Below are 8516 nucleotides of genomic sequence, written 5' to 3'. Positions count from 1 at the left end.
AAAAATTATACAAAAAAGGTAAGAGAATAGCACATGTAGTATCCTACCATTTGTATACAAAGAAGGCTATATATAATTTTTGGATTGATACACAAGAAGCTGACAATAGCGATTGCCTTTGGGGAGGAGATCTGAGAGATAAAGATCAGATAGGAAGAGAGGCTTAATTTTCACTGCACAGTCATGTGCCGCATAACGACGTTTCAGTCAACAATGGACAGTGTACACAACAGTGGTCCTATAAGGTTATAATGGAGCTGAAAAATTCCTATTGCCTAATGACATCATAGCTGTCATAATGTCATAGCACAATTATTTTATTTTAAAAATAAAACATGTGTAGCCTAACTGCACAGTATTTATAAAGTCTACAATAGTGCCCAGTAATGTCCGAGGCCTTCACATTCACTCACCACTCACTCACCCAGAGCAACTTCAAGTCCTGTATCCTCTATTCTTGGCAATTGCCCTATACAGCTGTGCCACTTTTCATCTTTTATACCATATTTGTACTGTACCTTTTTTATGTTTAGGTATGTTTATATACACAAATACTTACCACTGTGTTACATTTGCCTACAGTATTCAGTACAGTCACATGCAGTATAGGTCTGTAGCCTAGGAGCAATAGGCTACACCATATAGCCTAGGTGTGCACTAGGCTATACCATCTAGATTTGTGTAAGTACACTGTGCGATGTTCATACAATGAAATCACCAAATGCTGCATTTCTCAGAATGTATCCCTGTTGTTAAATGATGCAAAACTATATTTTTGTACCATTTACAGTTCTTAAAAACATATATATACCTTTTTTAAAGAAACAAACTATTGAAAAAGCCAAGGGAATAGTGAACAGTGTCAAATACTATAGAAATGTCAAAGAGGGTATAGGCTGAGATAAAGGCTATTAGACTTGATGATTAAGGGGCTTTGGTAACTTTGAGAAAAAAGGTTTAGTTGAGTCATTTGAGTATTGAGAGTGGTCACAGAGTATGCTTCAGAAAGACAAATAATTTATCCTGAGATAGTTGAAGTCTGATGGAATAAATCTGTGATTGGTCTGTTGTGTGTGTGTGTGTATTTAATATATACTTATATAGATACCTTTCTCTAGTTATGGAAAGGCAATAATGGATTTTTTTTTTGAGATGGAGTCTTGCTCTATTGTCCAGGTTGGAGTGCAATGGCGCGATCTCCGCTCACTGCAACCTCCACCTCCCAGGTTCAAGCGATTCTCCTCCCGAGTAGCTGGGATTACAGGTGCATGCCACCATGCCCGGCTAATTTTTGTGTTTTTAGTAGAGACAGGGTTTCGCTATGTTGGCCGGGCTGGTCTTAAACTCCTGACCGCAGGTGATCGGCCCATCTTGGCCTCATAAAGTGCTGGGATTACATGTGTGAGCCACCGCGCCCGGCCAGGCAATAATGGTTTTATATGGGACTGGAAATTGGCAAGTAGGATGTGACAGAAAGACATATTGTTGTGGAATTTAGAGTGCTACTAGGAGCACTGAGAGGTGAATAGAGGGCAGCCAGGGTGGAGGAAACCTGGTGAGGATTGAGGGTGAGCTAGGAGGGATGCTATCATAATGGAAATAACTTGGAGGGTGTTTTGTACAGCAGGAAAAGTAATGGAATAATAGGAATAATGTCCATTTAGAGGCACAGATATCGAGGCAATAACGTTTACCGACTGTTCAGCAGATTAAAAGAAAATCATATTATAAGATTTCAGCTACAAGGGATATAATTCTATTTTATTTTAACCAGTAAAGAAAAAGCTGTTTAAAGCTGATTTTGTATGCTCAGGTTTTATCAAATGAGAAATAGTAGAAATAGTAGGCTAGCTTGGCATAGTGCCCATTTTTTCATTACAGAATCTTTTTTCTGCAAGGGAGGTTTTTCCATCAAAGGGGTAACTTTCGAGACAAAATCAAGAGTGGGCATAATCAAAATTCTGCATATTGTATTTGAATAAAACAGTAAGTGTGACTTAAGACAACGTGGAGAAGACGGAATCATCCCACAATGGTGATTTCATTGTACTTCCAGGCGAGTTCTTGGTAACCCACCATAAAGTGTTTCCGGAGGTAGGTAAGACCTACTCTACGGTGTCTCATGATTGTGGATGAAGCTACAGTAAAGTGAAATAAATCAATGCTTGGCCCTACAGGTGCTATGGTCTCTTGATCACAGCTAAATCCTTGATGAGCTAAAAATGCCTGAAGACATCACTGAACCTGATTTTGTAAGATTACACTGTAACTGAATCTCCCCCTGGGGCAATGAATCTGGTGTTTCCTGTGACGGCAGGTCAAGTCAGATTCAGGACTAGTTGAGAAACTGTCCTTATCATGGCTCATACACGAGAGCATGCCTTCTAAAGTGGATTTAGGTAATGTTTCATGAAAAAAATAATGCAGAAAATCATGACTAACAAAAATAAAAATGCTAGTATACTTTAAAATATATGACATTTTAAGATAAGTCATTGAACAAAAGTAAACAAAATCAAACCCATTAAGTGGAAATGTTCACCTCTTAAGGGTTTGGAACTTAGCTTTGTTTTTTTTTGTTTGTTTGTTTTTTTGTTTGTTTTTGTATCCATAGAACTTAGCTTTGATTGGTGTTAGGTAGAAAAAGACAATGAAGTAGTTATGATTTGGGCAGGCTTATTCTTTGTTGGTTAACTTGAAGCAGTCAGGGTAAACCAGATAAATGATTTTGAAACCCTTAATTTTTCTGCTTTTGGGCAAGAAGAACTGACCCATTTGCAGATAGACTTGTCTGTCCTCCAGAAAAGACATAGATTATAATACATTTGGGCTGTACAATCAAAGTTAAATATGACTTAAGAATACTAGTTTTTAAAATGAAAAAGTAATACATACACATAGAAATTTCAAAAGGGTACAGAATGAAAAATGAGTCTTGTTCTTGAAACACAATTGCTTATTTCTGATTTCTTGTGTGTAGCATAGAAAAAGAAATATTCTAGAAAGGCTACAACAAATGCTGGTGAGGATATGGAGAAAAGGGAACTCTCATACACTGTTGGTGGGAATGTAAATTAGGACAACCACTGTGGAGAACACTTTGGAGGTTCCTCAAAAAACTAAAAATTGAGCGACCATAAGATCCAGCAATCTGACTGCTGGGTATCTACCCAAAAGAAAGGACATCAGTACATTGAAGAGATATCTGCACTCCTATGTTTGTGGCAGCACTGTTCACCATAGCTAAGATTTGGAAGCAACTTCAGTGTCCATCAACAGATAAATGGATGAAGAAAATGTGATACATACACACAATAGAGTACTATTCAGCCACAAAAAAGAGTAAGATCCTGTCATTTGCAACAACATGGATGGAACCAGAGGTCATTATGTTAAGTGAAATAAGCGAGACACAGAAAGTCAAACATCACATGTTCTCACTTATTTGTGGTATCTAAAAATCAAAACAATTGAACTCATGCACATAGAGAGTAGAAGCATGGTTACCAGAGGCTGGGAAGGGTAGTGGAGGGCTGGTGGGGCAGGTAGGGATGGTTAATGGGTACAAAAAATAGTTAGAAAGAACGAATAAGACAAAATATTTAATAGTACAACAGGGATACTGTAGTGAATAATAATTTTACATTTTAGTATAACTAAAAGAGTATAATTGGATGTTTTTGTAACACAAAAGATAAATGCTTGAGGGGTTGGATACTCCATTTTTCATGATGTAATTATTATGCATCATATGCGTGTATCAAAACATCTTATGTACCCCATAAATATATACACCTACTGTGTACCCATAAAAATTAAAATACAAAATTTTAAAAAGAAATATTCTATTACATAAGCATGTATATACATACATTCCTTAAAAATACAAACTGGAAAATGAGTTCTTGCTAAACAATATATGTTAGAGATCTTTTTTTTTCTTTTTTTTTTTTTTTGAGATGGAGTCTCGCTCTGTCACCCTGGCTGGAGTGCAGTAGCACAATCTCAGCTCACTGTGACCTCCACCTCCCGGGTTCAAGGGATTCTCATGCCTCAGCCTTCGAGTAGCTGGGATTACAGGTGCCCACCACCATGCCCGGCTAATTTTTGTATTTTTAGTAGAGACAAGGTTTCACCACGTTGGCCAGGCTGGTCTCAAACTTCTGACCTCAAGTGATCCACCTGCCTCGGCCTCCCAAAGTGCTAGGATTACAGGCATGAGCCACCGCACACAACCTACATAGGATTTTAAGTATGCATACGTTCTCATTTATTTGGCCAATATCTTATTTATGGATATAATTTTTTCTAATCATTTATTTTCTCAAGCAATGCTGCAACAAATATCTTTTCACATAAGTCTTTGTGTACAAGTGTAAACATATAGCATGAATAAATTTATAAAAATACAATTGTTGGGTCAAAGGGTATGAATATTTGTATTTGAGAGATACTGGGAAATTGCCCTCTAAATATGTTTACAATCTCATCAGTAGTGTTTGAGAGTGCTTGTTTCTTCACAACTTTGCCCACACCATGTATTATTGTTTTGACCTTTGGTATTTGGAGAGAGAAAACTTTTTTCTTTTTTTCTTTTTTCTTTTGAGACGGAGTCTCGCTCTGTCACCCAGGCTGGAGTGCAGTGGCGCTATCTTGCCTCACTGCAAGCTCCACCTCCCGGGTTCACGCCATTCTCCTGCCTCAGCCTCCCGAGTAGCTGGGACCACAGGCGCCCACCACCACACGCGGCTGTTTTTTTGTATTTTTAGGAGAGATGAGGTTTCACCGTGTTAGCCAGGATGGTCTCGATCTCCTGACCTCGTGATCCGCCCGCCTCGGCCTCCCAAAGTGCTGGGATTATAGGCGTGAGCCACCGCGCCCGGCCGAGAAAACTTTTTTCATTTACATTTTTAAAAATTATAAGTACAATTGAGAAATAACACTTCTTAAAAATTACAGATTAGTAATGAAACAGAATTTTCTAAAGTCATATGTGACTTTGGCTCTCTTTTGGGTGAAGGATCCCAGATAATGTACTGTTCTAGAAAGAAAATTTAATTCTGTTGCTAGGGTTCTTACAAAATGTGTAACCATAAACTATTTTAATAAGCGACAGTTTCGTAGATAGGTTTCATTTTTCGAAAAAGGGGAAGAAACACCATTCTGTGGCTTGATGTGGCTTTGTCAGTTACTGCCTCCCCACCTCCCGGGACTTCCCACTGCCTCTTTAGCACAAATCAGACTTCAGCAAAAACAACTCTTTTTCCATGGGATCAATTATAAAAAGAATGACTTTGCAATGAGCAGCTCAGTCTACTGGTCTCATCAGTGAAAGGCTTGTGAAAATTTCTGGAAAGAGCATTGGCTGGCTTGTCCATCTCTCTGTTTGGTCAATTGCTGTGTTTCTGCCGGATCAGATGAGCAGATTGGTTAGTGAAGGTAAGAAAAAGAAAGCAAAGGACCCTAGAACTCTGCTATTATTTTTTGTCATCTGTCTTCTCATGCTTTCTTAGCCCTTTATCACCAGAGCGCCGATCCATTCTTATGACATCTAAAATGCTTTTCTAGCTTACCATATCGAGGCAAGTGGGAGTTTAAACAAGCATTCAGTGGAGTTGAAAAATAAAGAGAAATTAAGCCCAATACTTCCTTTTCTTACCTCCTCATGTCCACATTCTAAGCATTTCTAAAATACATATATTTTTACCTACAATTTGTGACTGATCTGATCAAATATTTATTGTATTATTTTTGTAGTCCTCTTTAATTGCTACACTGGTTTAGCTTCTGCATTTTTAAAAGAAGGCCTAAAAACCTAAGCAGGGTTTTGCAGGGACAACACAGCTCTTGAATTCAGTTACGGTGATGCAGTTTTAGAGACGAAAACAATCACAATCCTTTCCAATTGGATTTGACTCTCAATTATTCAGTTTAGCAAGCTTGTGATAATGTTTTTCTGTGTGGCAGGATGTATTCAAAATGAATGTGGTCTATAGTGAGGATGCTTTTCGACTTTCATCTGGGTGATTTGGGGAAAGCTTCCCTTTTGGTACTAAAGATAGCGCGTGTACGAGTGGACTTTTGTTTGAATTATCTTTAGACTCGCTCAAACATTCTTTGTCTTGTGCGTATGAATCTGTGCTTAAATATAGACCTGGTTTGGACAGAATATTTATATTGATACTTTTATAACATTTCTTGCATAGGTCAGTGTGAGAAGATTGTTTCCAAGCTTGAGAAGCTTCTGGAGGATTGAAGAGTATTTGAAGTCTGTGTCAAACATCCATATCATAAGTGGAATTTGGGAGATATTCAAAGGTAGTACACTAATTCTATTACCTCAGAGCAAAGTGATGTTTGAAGTATTTATATCAAGTCACTGAGACATTTCTTATCACATATGTAATGATTATTTTAGATATATAAGATATTGTCCCTCTAGGCTCTTAATAAACATACAATGTAAATATGCCTTCATTAACTAAATATGGTTATTTCCCCTCCCAATTTTTATTTAGAAATGTTTCAAATCTATATAAAAAATGAAAGAATAGTACAACGAAGACCCATATTTTCATTATGTATATTAATCAGTGGTATCCTTTTGCCACATTTACTTTCTCTCTCGCTTTGTCTTTCTCTGTCTCTGCCTGTCCTTTCCTATATATATATATATGTATATATATATACATACACACACATACATATATGCACAGTTTTTTCCATGAATGGTTTGAAAGTATGTTGTTGACTTTAGGACACATGTCACCCCTAAATTCTTGAGCATGTATCTCCTAAAAATAAGGGCAGTCTTCTATAACACATTACAACACCACGGAAACATAACATCAACACAATACTATTATCTAAGATGTGATACACATTCAAATTTTCCCAATTATCCACATGTTCTTTAGAATCTTTTTATGTTTTAAATCCAGGATCCAATCAAGAATCTTGCATTGCATTTGTAGTTGACATGCCTACAATTAAGTAAATGTTAATGAAATTGGCATAATTAACATGATTAACAATGATTAACAATTATAACACCAAGGAAATTTATATCAGTACAATACTATTATGATAGGTTTTCTTATTAGTCCTCTCGTTTTGCATCAAAATACATTGAAAGTGATTCAAAAAATGATCCATAAGGTTTAATTTTTCAATTTATGATATATCAAGGAGTATAAAGAAAAATCCAAACTATGATAAAAATATATTTACTAATATTTCTGCACCAAAGTTTACATCTTCTGAACTAAGAAAATTCACACATCAGATCGTCCTTGGAAGTAGCCATTAACTTTGGTCGTAAGAATCTAAGCAGAACCGGCCGGGCGCGGTGGCTCATGCTTGTAATCCCAGCACTTTGGGAGGCCGAGGCGGGCGGATCACGAGGTCAGGAGATCGAGACCACGGTGAAACCCCGTCTCTACTAAAAACACAAAAAAATTAGCCCGGCGTGGTGGTGGGCGCCTGTAATCCCAGCTACTCGGGAGGCTGAGGCAGGAGAATGGCGTGAACCCGGGAGGCGGAGCTTGCGGTGAGCCAAGATTGCGCCACTGCACTCCAGCCTGGGCGACAGACCGAGACTCCGTCTCAAAAAAAAAAAAAAAAAAAAGAATCTAAGCAGAACCAAAGACAAAATTATTTATTTACTTGGTAATATTAATATGAAGAACAGAGGGCTTTTGATTTATGATTGTATTATCTTAGCCATCAAGTTATACTTTCAGAAATTAATTTGTTAAGTAAGAATCGCTTCATATTTGATACAAGAATAGATAATCCCAAATTATATGATTTGTAACAGAAATTGAAATATTAATGAGCAATATTTTAGAGGATTCATCAATAAATTCAATACAAGTTGAAATAATAGGGATATAATCTAAGGTATGTGATTGATTATTTCCAGCTCTAAGGAACAGGTATTTTTAAAGATAAGAGTAAGGAAACTGCAAATGCTATTTTATACAGGGAGGTCCTTCCTAAAGAAGCTTTTTGTTTTAGTTAAAGGTCTTGCGTCATTCACTGAAAAAAAACTGGAACATGCAGGCCGGGCGCGGTGGCTCACGCCTGTAATCCCAGCACTTTGGGAGGCCGAGGCGGGCGGATCACAAGGTCAGGAGATCGAGACCATCCTGGCTAACACGGTGAAACCCCGTCTCTACTAAAAATACAAAAAATTAGCTGGGCGAGGTGGCAGGCGCCTGTAGTCCCAGCTACGCGGGAGGCTGAGGCAGGAGAATGGCGTGAACCCCGGGGGGCGGAGCCTGCAGTGAGCCGAGATCGCGCCACTGCACTCCAGCCTGGGTGAAAGAGCGAGACTCCGTCTCAAAAAAAAAAAAAAAAAAAGTTCTCCACGTCAGGCCAGGCGCGGTGGCTCACGCTTGTAATCCCAGCACTTTGGGAGGCCGAGGCGGGCGGATCACGAGGTCAGGAGATCGAGACCACGGTGAAACCCCGTCTCTACTAAAAAAAATACAAAAAAAAAAAAAAAAAAAAAC

The 8516-nt window shown here is 38.1% G+C and overlaps 1 protein-coding gene across 1 annotated transcript in view; it reads left to right on the top strand.

Moving 5' to 3' along the window:
• The first annotated feature begins 5308 nt into the window (after positions 1 to 5308).
• The window catches only part of TASL (TLR adaptor interacting with endolysosomal SLC15A4), a 19237-nt gene continuing 16029 nt past the window's right edge, over positions 5309 to 8516 (top strand). The window contains exons 1-2 of the mRNA XM_032756315.2: positions 5309 to 5439; positions 6207 to 6318. The gene's annotated coding sequence lies outside the window, so the exon portion shown is untranslated. The remainder of the gene's footprint in view (positions 5440 to 6206; positions 6319 to 8516) is intronic.

This window comes from Hylobates moloch, unplaced genomic scaffold (assembly GCF_009828535.3).
Source record: "Hylobates moloch isolate HMO894 unplaced genomic scaffold, HMol_V3 SCAFFOLD_7, whole genome shotgun sequence".
NCBI lineage: Eukaryota > Metazoa > Chordata > Mammalia > Primates > Hylobatidae > Hylobates > Hylobates moloch.
This window is presented reverse-complemented; position numbering and strand designations above follow the sequence as displayed.